This window comes from Thermobia domestica, chromosome 14 (genome assembly GCF_964235325.1).
Source record: "Thermobia domestica chromosome 14, izTheDome1.hap1.1, whole genome shotgun sequence".
NCBI lineage: Eukaryota > Metazoa > Arthropoda > Insecta > Zygentoma > Lepismatidae > Thermobia > Thermobia domestica.
Genome location: NC_137467.1, coordinates 55799688 through 55818976, shown reverse-complemented (window position 1 = coordinate 55818976; position 19289 = coordinate 55799688).

The window sequence follows — 19289 nt, the reverse complement described above, 5'->3', positions numbered from 1 at the left end:
AGGATATCTACAGTGCTTCGCAGCAAGCTAGGCGGAGTGGATTAGGAATCCCCAATGCTCCGAAGCAAGCAGAGAGGGGATTTGAAAGTCAGGGAACTCCGAAGCAAGTTAAGTGACTGAGATGAGGAAATTCCGACAGAATCCCGAAGCAAGCTAAGCGTGAGGAAAGGAAAAGCATAGAGTTCCGAAGCAAACTAAAGGGTTTTGGGGTGGGTATCTCTCAGAGCTCCAAGCAAGCTAAAGGAGGGGTGACCGATTGCAGACTGGCAGCTGTGCATAGAATCTTCTCCGTTATATAGATGCTCCGGGAGACGGTGGCGCTGCTGTTCCCTTGCCGTTATGTGACTGTAGGTATCGTTGATGTCTTCGTCGACTGCAACTTGTAGTGCTCCAACGTAGGGGTAGTACTCCATCGTAAGGTACACGTGGTCGTTGTTTATAAACAAGAGCAAGTGTAGAATGTTTGTAAACACAAGCAGGGTGCATTACATTACAATATTCTTTGGACGATTAATTGTTTGCAGGAAATCACTTCTCGCTATCTATTACCTTGTTATTCTATAGCGATGAACGTTAATATAACGATATTTTCTTATTTTCGTTACATTACCCAGTTCGATGTAAAATGCATATGATATTTGATTAAAATGCAGTCACACAACACTATCAAACATTTGTAGTTTTATATCTATATATTTCGCAAGAAATATCAATTGCAATATACTGAAATAATACACATCAATTTTAAGCAATGTCGACTTTTTAATTACTGTCTTCTCTGAGTCATCTAATCAATAAGAACAGGTTTTCATAGCAACCCAAAAACAGTTGTTACAATAACATCGGTGAAAAAGCATACAACACCAACATATTATATATATATTCTCCTTCTTCGTAATCACAACCTGTGTACTTTTAAATAGCATCTTTTGAACAAAATAGTTAAAACAAGAATGGAAGTAACTTACAAATATACAATATTGTTGTAAAATATTATAGAATAAACTATTAATTAGCTTTGGAGATTTGTAGTTGTAACCGATAATAATAATGGGTGTTCAATCATAGAAAATCTCAACTGTCAATCGAGAGTCATCTTGCTACTAGATAAATACATGAAATTTGACAAGCGAGCATTACACACATTCAAGGAATACTAATTTTTGAAATGTCGCAAGGGAATTGTAGTTGGCTTAGCAATAGTATTGGACTGAAAATGGAAATATTCTCGGTTCGGATCCAGGTCGGGAAACAATATATATATATATATATATATATATATATATATATATATATATATATTTTAAGATTTAAATATTCAAATTATTCCCCTTTATCAAGTAATCTTGGACGGAGTTAGCGTACTTGGGAATATTAAAGCCAAGGCAATGAGAAATTACATTATTATATTGACCATTTTAATAATATTTTTGCCTCCTTATGATGTTTATTTTTAAAGAAAAATTCAGATTGTTCGAGTATAGTTGTTTACTGAATGAAAACGACGATTATAACTCTTTCTTTCTACCTAGTCACTGAGGATAAATATTCTAACAAATAAGCTACGGAGTCGATCTTCAAAAATAACAATATCCATACTGTCACTGATACATATTCTGGTGCTTACATTAACATATATGACCGAGAAACTGAGAATTCGTATCTTTTCAGGGATGGTATTGCACTGATGCTTCAAATCTGAATCTTAACTAGCTAGACTTAAGTTACTTCTAAAAGTCTTAAGAACCTTAACTAAGAACTTATTTCTTATTTCTTTTGTCAAAATAGCAATTCCATGACTAATTATTATGCAACCTGTCTTCATGTATGTAAGAGTGGTCACATACTCTGCAAGGCGAGGAGTGTAAAGAATTTTTGATCGTGATAATACAAAAGTTTCAGAAACGATTTATGAAATAGAAAAACGCCAAGATACTTATCATCTTAAGAGTCTAGATTTATATAACCATTCAACAATCTCCAAACAACCAAATAGTAAAGATTGAATGATATAACGTAAAGAAGCAGTGGCGTTTTTAAGGGGGGTTCCGGGCTTAAGCCCTCCCCGAAATTTTATTTACTATTCTAAAGTAAATGAAATATCTTGCAGAATTTTTACATTTCCAGGAATATAGGTACCAAAGCACCTCCCGAAACAAAATCGTAAATATGCCACTGTAAAGAAGTTACGATAAAAATATTTTATAAAACATAGAGATAAATATTGTTGTTGATTTGGACTTCACCGCCCCTTTTCAGTATCAAAGCTACATGTGGCGTAAACCTACAGATGAAGATGGAATTAAAAACCACCGTCATGTGTCTAAATTTTAATGCTGTCTCAAACGGGAATCAAATCAAGGACCACATGCACCAAAGAACCACATGTTAGCCACTAGATTAGCGAGCAGAGCATCGAGGGCAATATATTGTTTCTATCCAAACTAGCGGAGAATGTAACAAATATTCTATGAAGAATTTTCAAATGTAATATTGCTATAATTCCTTACTGTTTTAAAAATTTGAGATTATTAATCTACTTCATTTGACATAAACCGCTCTCAATGTGGCTGAGTGGATGTCTTAAGTGGTCGTAAAGGAAACATCTTCAAATGATGAGGCAAATTCTGTGTTACTTTTCCATAATTGGCATTGCTTATGAGAAAATATTGGGCATTAAAAGAGCAAGCTGAAGATCGAGAAGCGTGGAAGAAACATTTTCAGGCTCAAATCTGAAATTGAAAAAAAATCCTCATTGGTTTCAGGACCTGCCGAAAGGCAGAATATAATAATAATAATAATAATAATAATAATAATAATAATAATAATAATAATAATAATGGGACTCGGGTATAAGATTAATATGTAGATATCCTGTGTTTATGTAATATATTGATTTATGGTTAATTACCAACCTACCTTCTGTTACTTTTTGGTACACATGTTTTTTCTATTATTACCTTTATCTACCCCTGTCATATCCACGTGGCATTAATGGTATAAGAGCACGTTTTTAAGATTTGATAAAGAAAAATGAGTAGGTAGAGTGGAGCCCTGGTTCAATCCCAGCTTAAACTAAATGAATGTTGTGGTGGACAAACACCATGAGCCTTGGATTTTCCACCATATTCAGCACCGGCTCCATTAGTCTTGGTGCATATTTCTGAGAAGTTAAACTAAAAAGAACTAGCTAGTAGGGAGGCGCACGAAACAAGATTTGTGGCTGTCTCGTCTCGAAAATGTGCTGTAAAAGTGGTGTCTCAACTCGAAAAATGTATATTTCTCTATTGGAAGAGCCGTGTCTCGACTCGAATTTTGTCAGGAAAATCCTGTCTCGACTCGTCTCGTGCGCATCCCTACTAGATAGAGTAAAGGGGGAATCATATTGTATAGCAGCAGAACAGATTAAACAATTATTAGCAATGTGCAGGTAGTGAGTGATTGATCCAGGAGTAATGTACTGTATTTACAAAAGAATCAAATATACCACTGATGTTTCTGTTTCCTTGTCACTACTGGGTTTATCAGCGTGAAGTTTCCTGTCTGATTATTTCCCATTCTTGGTAGTTTATTGAGAATACTGAAAATAATAGCAGCAAATTGTAATGTCAAATCGAATTTCCAATGACTCCTTCACTGGACTGCCATTAAACCTTTTCTCTCGCGCGTACCTATAATGATATTATTCCTTTATAGTGAATTCCTTCAAATTTCCGAGTGTCCCAGATTGACTACCACTGCTTTAATCCATACTTTGTGTGTATCAGGATATACATATACAGAGTTCGAAAATTTCCCACTTCATGACGCTATGGCGACTGAAAATACAAATGTGACGCCTAGCGTTCATTTGATGTTAGTATTTCCAAATGTTATTTACTACTAGCAAATTGCCCGTTCTTTGCATTGGGAGAACACTTTCCATTTCACACATAAAAGTCAATGGAGGCTGAGTTTAAGTTTAAACGGCAGTAACGGAAGTGTTACTGTTCGTCTCAGTGACCCCGAAAACTATGTAATCGCCAATAATATAGGTCATTTTCGATCATTTATCTAATATATCCCTCCTCAAAGTTGTGAGGCCGAATTTGGATTTAACTGGCATCGGAAGTGTCACTGTTCATTACACCGACTCTGAAAAATATGGATTAGACACTAATATCGATCATTTTCGATCATTTTTAAATATCTTCCTTTCTTCCCCTCCCCTAAGTACCACTATTAAACTGAAATGATAGAAAATATACCAGGCATGAACCTAATCTATGTTGAAAATTTGATCGAGATCGGTTGGGTAGTTCAAGACTTACTAAGTTTTATTTGTTATATTTCTCCCCTCCCCTAACTTCTATCGTGAAAGTGAAAGTATAAAAAGCATCCCAGGCCCAAATCTCATCAATGCTGAACATTTAATCGAGGTCGGTTGCGTGGTTAAAGAGTTATTAAGACACAAACATAGTGGCTTTTAATTTTATATATTAGATAAATTCTGATTTTTATGAGCTTGAATGTATTGAAGACAAATCCTTATAATATTATAGAGGCAACCAAGAAAGCTCTGTCGCTTCTTCACCCACCACCTTCAAACTTCGACATGACACCTAAAATGTGCCTGGAAGATCAAAAATAGTCCTCATCAGCATCGACGACCTTCGGCCAACGTTCTGAAAGGCCATGGATTCCATCGCGGTAGAACTTGGTGGGCCGTGAAGCGAAGGTATCAAATGCATTTTGCGCCTCTACTAGGGATTTAAATTGGCGCCCTCTAAGGTGATTGTCCAAGAAATGGAACAGGTGATAATCGGACGGTGCAATGTCCCGGGTCATCTTAGTCGCGTGGAGCTTAGTGTTGTCATGTGAGAGAAGGACCCCTTTGCAATTTAGAAGTGTTGGCTTGAGAGTTGAGTTTTTCTTGAACACGGCTCACCTGCTGACAGTATACAGTTGCATTGATGCTCTGACCAGCTGGTAGTAGTTCCCGATGCACGATGCCGCTAGCAGTCCATCAAACATACAGGAGAACCTTCTTCCGGTGCAGTGCTGGTTTCGCCTGTTTTGGAACCGGTTCATGGGATGCTAACCAATAACGACGGCACCGTGGAGCTTTGTACAGGACCTACTTCTCATCACATGTCAACACCCCGTCTAGAAATGGCACCTTCCTCAGACGAGACAGCAAAGAAACACAGATGTCTGCTCGCGTTGCCTTCTGGCTCAGAGTCAAATCATGTGAAACCCATCAACCCGACTTTTAGTGCTTCCCAATTTTGATGGAGTTGCTGCCAAATGATTCCTCACTCACACTGAATTGTAGTCCCAGTTCCTCACATGTCTGGTCACTGTTCGCCTTAACTGCTGCCTGAAGATGTTCATCTTGTACATGTATTGGTCTCCGGCACGTGGTGCGTTTTCGAGTGTTTCGTTACCGTCCTGAAACTTGTTAAACCACCACTCCACTGTCCGCGTAGTTACGACACCCTCACCAAAGGCTTGGCATATCTTCCGCCTCGCTGCAGTGGAATTTGACTCCAGTTTGAATTCGTATGGCATACACTCCCTTATGACGCTCTGTGGAGGTCCCATGTTCATTCTGTTCTTACGCAAGTTTACGGTGTAAGTGAGCTGCCACAATCAGATAGTATATTGGATATATCTGACAACCCAACAACTGACCTTCTCCTTATTTCCATTCGCAATCAACTCACGATGTGAGGGCCAATTGAACACAGTCCTCCCTAAAAAGGGACAGAACCTTCTTGGTTATCTTTATAGAGAAATCCTAATATAAATCATGAGCTTGAATGGATTGAAAACAAAATCTTAATTTCCTTTGAATGTTAATATGAATGATCCATGATTAGATGATTTTGATTCACCTACAAAAGTGCACAAGAAGTATTTCAGTGCGCAATCAACAAGAACAACCTGTGGACGAACATGAAACGTTCACGGTTGCTAGGTGAAACTTCTCTTATTTTGCCTTCTATTGCTCTTGTCTTTGAGGGAGAGGTAATGGTCTGATGTAAACTTGTAACTTTTATACTTGTAACTATAATTTAAGGTCAAAACATGTAGGTGGACCTATTTACCGAATCAAATTTACTGTATATTGTTGTGGCACCTGGTTTTCAGAACTGGCATGTAAGTTGGAAGAAAAATTGACGAGGCCTATATATATGTAGTTCGAAAAAAAACTTATTAGCAACAAGAAATAACTTCTATAGCATGGTAAGCAAAATAAGTACATGTGAAACATTTCTTTCTATAACTTCTTTTAGTAATAATAGTAATGTAGGCCTAAAGTTTTCTGTTTGTTGCGAACAATAACAAGAAACGGAAGTTGAATTAATGTTCGTAAGTTAGAACTCCGGTGCTTTTTTTTTTTTTTAAAAGAGAGAGATAACGAAAAAGAAGAAAGAGCAAAAAAATATAGAAGAGAAAATAAAGACATAAAAAGAAATACCATGAAAATATTGATACATGTGCATAAACCTACCTGTTACGTTCTCCATAACAATATCACCTTACGTTGTAATTTACTAACTTGGAAATTACGTTAGTGCCAATATGAAATCATTACAACGAGAACACAAATAAATTTCAGAAAGTTTTAAGTAACTTCATCTTCTTCATTTTAAATTACTTACCTTCTGTTTGCTTTTTAAGAAACTTTCCTGTATTAAAAAAAAAAAAAAAAAGCTGTTTCTCCTGTAAATTGGATAATTCTACTTTTCCCTCGTTAAAGTTCATTGCTAAGGTATTGACATTATGGTTTCAAGGTTAGCACAGGTTAATTTTAATGTTTAAGAAACCAAACGTGTGTTTTTTTTTCTGAATTGTATGAGACTTGGTTTATTGCTATGGTGATACACAATTTCCCTTCAACATAGCATTTATATATATGTATATGTATATATGTGTTTTTGTAAGCAAAGAACGCTTATTAACGATGATTACTTTCTAACTTTCAATTTTCTTAACAATTTTCCTGTTTCTCTACTTTTCGCGGCAACAAATATGTGATCTGTCATTTCAAGAAATGTAACTAATCAATTAAGGTAAAGTGAAATGAGGTACTGAATTGCAAATTACAAATATAAATGAATTCCAACATCAGCGGCATATGTAATAACTAACAAAGTGACTTTCTTCGTACAAGAGCACTAAGATGTAATAAACATTATACTAAACCGGAAATTGGAAAATTATAGACATTTTTCATCTTCAGAAGCGCCATTTAAAAAAAAAAAACCTGAAACATATGCTTGATTATTTTTAATGAAGAGATTGTGAGACTATTACCATCTTTCGAAATTAAAATGTAGGAACACTTCACATTCAGCCAATGATGGAGAAATGTACTAACGGTGATTTTTCCGCAATAATGTAAAATTATTTTTCAAGTATATCTAGTGAAGAACAAATTATATTTATATACCTGAAGAAAAGTGAGACAATTTAAATCGTACGTATAACCTAGATCCTATATCATACTATCTATCTATCTATCTATAGATGGATATATAGTTAGATACAGATAGTTAGAAATGAAAGTTACTATTTTTGTGACATAATAACTCTCGAATCATCCGACCGATCTCGATCATATTTTCAACATAAGTGAGGTTCGGGTCTGAGATGGTTTTTATCATTTCACTTCGACGGTGCAACTTGGAGGAGGGGGAAGATATATATATATATATATATATATATATATATATATATATATATATATATATATATATATATATATATATATATATATATATATATATAAATGATCGAAAATGATCGATATTCGAGTTGAAACCATAGTTTTCGAAGTCGCAGAGACGAACAGTGACACTTCCGATGCAGTTTAAATTCAAATTTAACCCCCATTAGTGCTCCAAAGGGCGGATCTTGGCATGTAAAAATAATAATTGAACCTATGCAAAAACCGATATATCATACATCAGATTTCACACAGTAAGGGTAATAAGTGTTAACAGAAATCTCCAACTCCGAAGCGTTTCAAAGCAAATGGTCGAACATCAAATTTTATATAGTCGTAACAACAGAGATTCAGGCCGGTAGCCAGTCCAAAAATGTAGGGGGTGGTAGAAGGTAGGGGGCCCGATCCAACCATATTATAGTTCTTCACCATATTATAATTCATTAGCAAGCCTACTGTGAAAACTTTTGGGGGGCGGCGCCCCAGACCCCCCGTGAATACGGGCCTGCAGAGTCTGAACTTGTACCTTGACCTTGCAGCATCCATGATTTTTTTTAAAGTACAGATGTGGGATGAACGTTACCAGTCGTTTTTTCTTACGAGCTTTCGGATTCCATCCAGTTTAATATATATTTCTATTTATAATGTTTGAGCATCCTCTGTACCCCAGGTTCACCCACTTATTATGAATACTTTAAACAGGAGGCCTCGACACTAAAGATAGTACATGTTAGCACAATTCTCCAACTTCGAAGTGAGAATTTCCCGGGGTCAGACTTTACAGGCACTCTGTATAAAAGAAGAACTTCTGACTGACTTACTGATCAATACTTAGGTCAAACGGTTAACCTAGAAACTTGAAATTCGGGCCGTACATAAGGTTTTTGACCTAAGGTACTACTAACTTAGCATTTTTATAAATTTGACGTGGAAGAGGGTTGCAATTATGACAATAAGATGTCCATGTCCCGGAATCTCTTATGGTTAGAAACATGAAATTTGGTATTTTGACTTTTGAGCACCTTTATTTATCTTCAACATGGATGCAAAGATACAATCACAAGTGTATTCGTTGACAACATTACAAAAATTCATAATTTGGATCGCATATTTCACGAATAAACATGCAGTTACTTCAACGTTACGTGCTTTCATCATATCAAAAAAAAAAAAAAAAAAAAAAAAAAAAACCCTCATAAATCGATGTAATATTCTTCTCGAAGTGCATCCCACGAAACGAAGAAAAAAATTTGTGCTGTTCGTTTGATTATGATTATTTACTTTACATGTTACCATAGAAACATTTATAAAAGTTTATATTAAAATATCACTATATAACCAATCATTCTGCAGCGTCTGTACAGGTTAGCAGCAAATAAACTGATGAATGAATTATATAGAAACAAACAGCGACATATATAGGCTAGTTGTCGTCCGCTCACTTTAGCGCCCCACCCCCTGACCAACCAAGCCAAAATTCTCCTTGACTACACCTGATATTGGCTTCACACAGTAATTCTCCTATTCCATTGTTTCTTCAAATGGTAAAGCTTGATTTCAAAATTGCAGCACATAATTTAATTTTATGCACAAGACAAAACACAAAACTAATTAGTAGAGCAACCCACATTATGCTTTATTTTTTTGCTTTATATTTTTCCAAATTATGCTTTATTGTTAATTTCAATCATTGTTTAATATAAATCGTGTATAATGAATAATATTTACTATACCTAAAATATTCTAAATATCTTGATCTATTGATTAATCTTTTATGTGACCAGTTTCTTTCATATTTAATGATCTTTCTACTTAATGCATTGTAAAGAGATATGCTTCACTCGAGTCAGTTTTTTCTATCTCTTGTGTGCGCCTTAGAGGGAAAGAGAAAGTAAAAGATGCCACCAAAAGTGCTCAAGTTCAAAAGGTACACAAGTGTTCATTTTTTGTACATTTCGAATCATCATACATAACTGCGTAGTTAGAATATAACTACTATTTGAAGGGTAAGGGGAAAAACGAAGGAATGTCACAAAACTACATTTTCGAGAAAACGGCGTTTTAACATTGAAAACCGCGTAAAAGGAATAGGGTTAGTTAAATCTTTTGCCCCTTTTTACAATTTACATTTCTACATTTACGCATGCATGGCATATACAGTCAAATAGTACCAAGAGTAACCAGCAGATAGGACCAAGCACCCGAAAAAGCACATACATGGACATTCCTTGTTTTTTCCCCGTACCCTTCTTCATTGTTGGAGGAAAGTTTTCTCCTTTTCCTTTTTTCTTTTCTCCACTTCAAAGGGTTACACCGAAAAGTTTACAGAAGTAAAAATATCTTTTTCATTGTTGCATTGTTATGTTCTCAAAGGTTTTGCACTGCAAATATTGTGTTTTTTTAAAATAATATTAATACAGTAATTATGTTAAACTTGCAGTTAAACAGTATTTTCCAAGAATTGTTCTAATAGATTTTTCCAAAAATTATGCTATATATTTTAAATTATGCTTTATGCTTTATTTTCCAAAATTATACTTTATTATGCTTTTAAAATTAGTTTCTTCTGGACCTTTAGACAACCACAACCATGTTGAAGTTACGAACCATATGTGTAAAATGCTGTTATGCTTTTTCTGCCTTTGGGATGCCCTCCTAATTAGTATTTGTTTGCCAAACAATCTGAGAGTAGCATGCTTGACACCCTTATCGTTTTATTACAACTACTTCAAATTACAATGTTTTTGGAATTATATCTGGATGTGTATATGTATAGAATGAATCAACAGTCTGTTTGCTTTAGAATATAATATTTAATTATGACAAACAATGTGTTGTCTCGAATATTATACTCGAACATTTTACAAATCTCTTAATTCGATGCAAGTTAAATGAAAACACAAAAAGCTGTAGCTAAAATTTAACTTTGCAGGTTCTCTTGGCTACAAATGTTTTTACAATGCCCTCAAAAGATAACTTCGAATCTAACTTATGATCTCTACGGATACGATCCTAAGGTTGGTAAGTCGTAGTTGTTCTGTTAAGTTTCTGAGGTAACTTTTCAATGATCTTTACTTTGCTAAAACTCCTTGCCTTATAGTGAAAACAAATATTTGTCCATTTTTGCACTCACCCTTTAATCCGGCGCACGGGACACAAGCCACGTTTGCTCCCACTAGTTACGTCACTTGAAACGAATACTTGACCTGTTGGAATTCAAAATGAACTGTAAAAGAACTATAAACTGAATGAATAGAATCGTGCGTGCCATAAATTATAACTTGATAGGACCTGGGTATCTAACCAGTGGTGCTATTCAGCCGGTTCGCACCGGTTCGCTACAACCAGTTGTAAAAATATTTCAGGTTCGCAGAACCGTTTTGAGATAAACACACATATGATATATCCAAGCGTGAAAGAAAGAAGCTAAACAAATTATGTGCATAAACCTGGCAGAACCCATTTTCAGAAATCGAAAATAAACCATGCAGATCGTTTATTCATGATTGTTCTTATTAAAGTTTCGTTTGTTCACGATTTATAAATACTTTAACCCTTTCACAGAGGAAGTCGACTTTTGTCGACAGAAACAAAATTTCCTTAACATGCAAATGTCGACTATAGTCGACGTGTTAAAATTTGTTTGTCCGTATCTTGGCTTTGTCGAGAGTAGTCGCCAAAGTTGTACCGGTCATTTTTTTGTGTTCTATTGTTTTCGATGAACAATAGAAATCACACAGAAAACCTTTGGCGACTACAATCGACAAAACCAAGATACAGACAAATTTTAACACGTCGACTATAATCGACATTCGCAGATTAGGGAATTTTTTTTCCGTCGCCTTCCACAGTGAAAGGGTTAAACCAAAAACAAAGTGAGTGGTGTCAACTTCACGTAGGAGAACCCATTTTCGGCAATCACAAATAAACCATGCAGTTAAGATTTTTATATCTTTTGTATTTCTATTAGCATAGCAAGTGTGTGCATTGCAAATTTCAGCTGGAAGGGAGAGGTGATAGAATACAAAATTTTTCGCGGTCAGAAACAATTGACCTATTTGAAGAACATTACTTTGGTCTGTACACACTAGAAGATTAATGGAGGGCGGGGAAAGGTAAATTTTATTATAAGTGTCTTTGTTCATAGAAATTCTTACGGCTACAGGATTAAACATACGACCTCCCAGAATAAGGTATAAGCTCAACTTATTTCTTAAACTCAAATGCTCAGATATCAAGAATGAGAACTGGGATCATATGAGTAGAGTAGTGAGGGTTATTTATATTTAAAATGAATATCGGTACATAGCATTATTAACAATTATCGATGGTGTTTCGATGGTTATTAACAATGACTGGATGGTGTTTCCAATATTTTTTGTCAACCATCTGTCTTGGACAATTAGTTTACTGCATATTCGAAGTGCTACATAATTTCACACCTTGTACTAGTGTAGGTCGCTACACGTCACAAGAGAATATATATATATATATATATATATATATATATATATATATATATATATATATATATATATATATATATATATATATAACCGGTTGTTAAAAAATTTGAATAGCACCACTGTATCTAACTCTTTCTAAAGAATATTGCAGAAGAATTATTTCTACATTCCTCTTCCCCTTAAACTATATATGTTCATTAATAAAAGAATTTTCCTCTCAGTCTATGATTATACGTAATTATTCCACCCTGCAGTTATGTAACTCCAAGTCTGTGGGTACTTCGTGCATAATAAAGTGTAACCAATTCGAGTTCGAGGTCTCTCTTTGGGTGGATATTTATTTGTAGCCACTCCGTCTAATCTGGTCGCTGTTCGTTGCTCGTGGTCCTACCAATAAGTATTTTCCTGATACCTGAACTTACCTGGATAGGACGATGAAGGACCTCTCCAAGAAGGATTACAAATTGTTTCCAAATCGCTCGTCGGTCTCAATGATGAGATGAGTATTAGACGCCGAGAGGTTCGGGTGTCTCGTCTCGAAAACCTCACAGACGATCACCCGGTCATCAAGACCACAAAGCACACAAAGAAAACACCTGGGATTAAATAACACTATGCTTATTTATTAGAATACTAATATATATAAAAAACGAAGAGAAATGAACACAACACTTAACACAGAGTATGGATAATGATTTTTATCATTAAAATCGCACTTTGCCTTTCTAATGCACTGTAGCCATTTGTATATATATATATATATATATAGGATTATAATTAAGATTTCACTGCAAATGCTTCTCTCACACCATTGACGCACTTGGGGGATTAGCACTGGGGAAAAGTTGTCGGGACAATTCCACGTATGAATCCAGTTGCTGCGCCAAACAATCCTGAAGTGTAAAGATGAGTGAGTCTTCAGCAAAAAAAGTAGAATGCTGATGTTGGAGGGCGCGTGTATAAGCTTTTAAACGCACAAGGTTTGTGAACCTGGGACTTCACTAGTTGGGACTAGCCGTAAGAAAACGTCCTTCGCCGGCTAATGGCTTGTGCCCCTTAACACAAAATCACACTTGATTCCCAACGTAACGTGCGTGGTGGCTGCATACAATACCGGAGCCAAACTCCCTGAGCACCAAAGCTCAAGGTACGGGCTGCAATGGTCGACTCAAGAGTGTTGGCAGTTCATTCCAAAAACCACTCAGTTAGATCACCTGTATGCACATGCAAACGGAATACAGAAAACAATTTATGTTAATTTTAGTCTACTGGCTACGATGCACGAGACACTGCGATAACTAGGGCGTGAGAAAGTACAGATAAGGAACTGCAAAGCAACGCAATTGGTGCCACTTTGGTCACTTGAACATCTGGTCAGCCAGTATTTCTCTAAACTACTGCAATATTTTCATAAGCGATTAAAGAAAGCACTTAATTCAGTTCCCAATAACTATAGAATATATACTGTGCATATAATAAGTCAGGGAGAAACACTGAAATGGTTCATCACTAACTGAAATGTTCTCACTAAAAGCAATGTTTTAAATATATATATATGAAAAAATAATGAAAGACTTCTTTGTCCAATTGTGTGGGAAAGAAGCAATTCCCACCGAAGAAAGAACTTATATGCGTTGCAGAATAAAGTACAAATCGAAAATAATAATCACTGTCTTTACGAAATATACAGGGCGTCCACAAAAAGTACTTCTATATCCTGGTAGCGGGTATAGATTTGACGTCCGGGACGCGTAACGACCTGTCAAGGGCACACGTAGACAGGTTGAGATCCCTTGGCCGTATAATGAGATATGAATAAAATTAGGTTTTTTACCAAAAAATTTAAAATCAGTTAGTTGGCAACACTGTCATATGGTGTGAGACTTACGTGCATAAACGTTGAATGGTTTTTCACCTGAAAAGGGCTATTTAAAATAGTTAAAAGCTTGTTCACTCACTACAACATGATGAGGTTCCTGCATGAGCAGTATCCAATCCAACTGTTCCATGAAGTAATAAGATCCTCTTGAACGATTGGTGCAGTTGGGTTTCCTTATCTTCCGTTTCTTCACATGTTGAAACCACGCTGTCTTCCTGTGTTGAGTATCCTCCATGGTTCTCCAACGATGAGTTGATGAGGGGAGAAGGGGAGACTTTTCTTCTTCTTTCTTTAGGACTGGTGTGAGAAACGAGGTATGGTTATAACACCTGTATGATAACTTCACTGAAACTGCGCAAAAAAGCGTTTATAGGGCTATTAAACTTCTTACTTTTTTAAAACACTCATTAACACTTTTTTATACATTTGTAAATACATTTTGTAAAATGTTATAAGTATTCTGTTTCGATCACTTTATTTGATATAATAAGAAGTAAATATATACACTCAGTAGCTATTCATGAAAATATCGATTTAAAGAATTATCAAGCATGGCAATAAAAGTTAGTAAACGTCTTCTTTTTAAAATATACTGATATCTGTATTTAAAATATAATAATATGAATAATATGCAAATAGCAAACATGTTAAACGTACTGAAATATTAAAATTATTGTCAAAGTTTCACTATTACTGTGATATATTCGAAAAAATATGAAAATCATTGAAAAAGTAAAATGAATGAAAATATAAACATACTAAACTGACAATATGTAAACAAAATAAGACTTTCACCTCTATGACTTTTTTAATCATGCCATGTGTTGCTTAGCGAAAAGAACGAAAAATCTTTTTTTTCCAAAATAAAAAATAAACTTAAGTGTCAAAAATGACGTTCATAGTAATTCCAACAAACAAGCATGATTCTATATATCAAGAAAAGATTGTGATTTCGGCACGCCATAAGATCAAAATGACATCTGCTCGCCATGTGAAAATTGAGACTTTAGTTCGATAATGCTCAATGTAACAAATGGTTTTATTCTGAAACTAATTCATTATTAGCTTAGGCCTAGAATCATAGTTGTTATTCACTTCCTAAAACGTAAACATTGTAGGGTTACCAGAACATGTTGGTATTTTCTGCAAAAAAATATTAATAAAGCGTTGAAAACTATAGAATATTGATACAAGTTTCTCAAAGGTCTGAATCAAGGAAGTTGACTCACTAGTCCAAACATTCCTGAAAATAAATGGTCATTACGTCATGAATTGACCAAAATCATAGGTGGGGAAAATGTGTAATACTACACGTACTTACACACAAAATATGCCATCGACACCTGCGAGGCAAAACTAGAAACGAGAAAAGGCCTGCAACCATAGGCACTTACAAAATGTATCCATACATAACTGAAACATAAACACATTTATATTCAGTAAAATACACATATGTTCCCTAGAACATAACGTACGTCTTCCACCTAGAAAAGATGTGTAAGTACATAAAATACAAATGCTTTCGTAGCATCGTAAAATATGTCTCTGCAAGACAAAATACATGAGACCTATTAAAACAAAAACATGGGATACAAACAACAATATAGTCAACGATATTACGACTTTCTGGTCGGTCCGAAATATCGAGATTAGATTCCCTACTAAAGAGTTATGTCATACCACGACAGTTAAACTTTCTTAGGCATCTCCGTTAAAAATATTCAAAATGGTTTTATTAACACATTAAAATTCAGTCATCGAGCATATGAAATAATTGATAGAAAGTAATTTTCATAAAACTTTATGGCTTCATGCTGTTGGAAAGAAAGAACATAAATTTATTTTTCGGGATCTATATCGATATCTGTAAGACGGCTGAAACGTCATAAATAATGGGCCATGTCGATTTTTGAAGAAAATAATCCCTCATTGGTAGTATGGCTGAAACCTAAAGATTTGTATTCCAAAACCTTTGGCCATGTTGATTTGTAAAAATCCTCCATAACGATAGCAATTTACTAATAAATTCCAAATAGTTTTGGGACATACTGTGACTAAAATATCATTTTCTGAAAATTAATGTATAAACTAAACATTATAACACATTAGTATACAAATGCACCTAATAAAATTACGATTCATAAACACTAAAATATTTACTGATATATCACTAGACGATAAATATACTCAAAAAATCTAACCTAAGAATACACATGCCTAGTTACGGGTTACCATAAAATGAAAACGAAGATCTAAAAGTAACACTGAAAAAGAAATTCGAGATTGATTATAAATGTAGAATTTCATATTCTACGCATAAGATTACATACTGACTTTCACTTACAAGTTTACAAATGTATATATAATTAACATCTAAAAATTTTCTTATCCTGGGCATCTCATTACATTCTCTCTTTTTCTCTAAAAAATCAAACATTAATTGTGAGTCATACGTATGATAACATGTTTAAGAATTTGGAAAGTGGAAAGGGATTCTAAAAAGAATTTTAAAATTTAAAACACACAATAAAATATAATACAAAGCCAAAATATCTTCCCACTGACTGAGGTACGGAAATTTTGCCAAAATTTCAAACCGTTTTTGGCTAAATACGATTCCTCTACGTATGTAACGTAATTGAGAATTTGGAAAGTGGGAAGGGATTCTAAAAAGAATTTTTAAAAAATTTTAAAACACAATAAAATATATTATAACGCCAAAATATCTTCCAACTAGCTAGAGATACGGAACTGCGCTGCTAGTTCAAATTGCTTTTGGATCATGCAATTTCTCTACATATGTAGAATGCGTTTTAACTAAAAATCCTAAAATTCAAACATGTAAAAAAATTAATAACATTAAAGTAAAAGGAAATTATTAATAAGGTTTGCAACACTAATACACCGTTGAATGTTTAAAGTACAACGCTGAGCAAAGACAAAAAAAAATCAATCAGCTGTGTCGTCCGTTATTTGTCGACATAAACAGGTAGCCGAAAGTGAAGCGGCTATCCTATCAAAATAAAGAAAGAAAAACGTGTTATCTGCTCTTTGCTGAACAGTTAAAAACTGGAAGCAAAAAGGAGTTTTAAAAGAAATGCGTAGTTCTTCTTTTCGTATCCAGGCGTTCAGATCAAAAACTAAAAGCAAACAGGAAGAAAAATGAATACATGTTTATCACCTAACAGTTGAAGGAAAGATTAAAAGAAATGCGTGGTATTCCTGGAAGAAAAAATTGTATCAACATACAGTCTTGGTTGTCCTTTTTCTTCTTTTCCTATGATTACTATTTCTACTTTGATAATTACGGTTTGTTCGTCTATTCCTACAGCGGTTACCTCTATGTAGAAATCTATGTTTAATGTTGTCACACAAGTTGCGGTTCCTCTCTCGTTTGTGATAACTCAGGTTATGTGGCCGTGATTTACGACTCCTTTTGTATCTGATATTCTTTCGTGTGCGATCTTGGTTCTGATTCCCTTTAAATTTTGTATTGGTTACGATCTGATCTCCGTATCTTTGCCTATTGCTATAACTTCGTTTATGCTTTTTCACTTTTTGGTTTGTGACAGCTGTTTTTGTGCGCTTACGACCTCTGTCGTCTACAATCATATGTTCGTCATTTTCACTACTATTACTACTACTAGCGGTATTACTAGATTCTGAATAAACAGAATCATTACCATGTCTATTACGAGGTTGATTCAAAATATCTCTCTCTATCTGGAACTCTGATTCTGGCACTTCCTGTTCATTAGGGTTATCAGTTTTTAGTTCAGGTTCCGATTCCAATGTTTTGTTTACACTAGGAATATCAGTCACTAACAGGCTCAAATTCCGGTGTTTCGTATCCAGTAAGAACATCTGACTGTAACTGGGGTTCACATTCCGGTGTTTTGTTTTCAGTATTTACTATTTCCTAGTCGTTTTCGCAACATTCTTTCGGTACGGTGTCTAAACTCTCACCTGATTCATTATTTGGCTCGACAAAATTCTCTTTATTTTCATTCCTAACTTCTACCAATTGATTACGGTTCTTTCTCCTTTCTTCCACGTATTTGTTAATATCCTCATTAGTTAAACCCATTTTTTGTAAGAGTAACTCTAGTTTCCAATTTAATAAAGCTAGTTCTTCTTGTGTGTATGGCATCTTGAACAAGAATAAACTTAAAACGTACAATAAAATATACTATCACTAAAGAATATGATTAAAATCACCTGAAAGAGATTTTTTTTTCAAATTTCTGGTACTAAGCTGAAAGAGAAATGGTATATTAAAATATCGATTTTATGAGTATTCGAGCACCAACGGTCTCGATTCGGGTCGGTAGTTCGGGCGTCATTTATTTGTAACCAACCAGGTGTCAGGTCGATGTTCGAGCTGCCATTTATTAGTAACCAATTCGAATTCGAGGTCTCTGTTTGGGTGGGCATTTATTTGTAGCCACTTCGTCTAATCTGGTCGTTGTTCGAGGTTCGTGGTCGTATCAATAAGTATTTTCCTGATACCTGAACTTACCTGGATAGGACGATGAAGGACCTCTCCAAGAAGGATTACAAATTGTTTCCAAATCGCTCGTCGGTCTCAATGATGAGATGAGCATTATGCGCCGAGTGGTTCGGGTGTCTCGTCTCGAAAACCTCACGGAAGATCAGACGGTCATCCAGACCACAAACATCACTCACACAAACAACGAAAACACACTGGATTAAATAACACTATACTTATTTACACGAAGAGAAATTATCACAACACTTAACACAGAGTATGGATAATGATTTTTATCACTAAAATCGCACTTTGTCTTTCTAATGCACTGTAGCCTCTATATATATATATATATATATATATATATATATATATATATATATATATATATAAGATTATAATTCAGATTTCACTGCAAATGCTTCTCTCACACCATTGACGCACTTGGGGATTAGCACTGGGGAAAAGTTGTCGGGACAATTTCACGTATGAATCCAGTTGCCGCGCCAAACAATCCTGAAGCGTAAAGATGAGTGAGTCTTCAGTAAAAAAGAAGTAGAATGCTGATGTTGGAGGGCGCGTGTATAAGCTTTTAAACGCACAAGGTTTTTGAGCCTGGGACTTCACTAGTTGGGACTAGCCGTAAGAAAACGTCCTTCGCCGGCTAATGGCTTGTGCCCCTTAACACAAAATCACACTTGATTCCCAACGTAACGTGCGTGGTGGCTGCATACAATACCG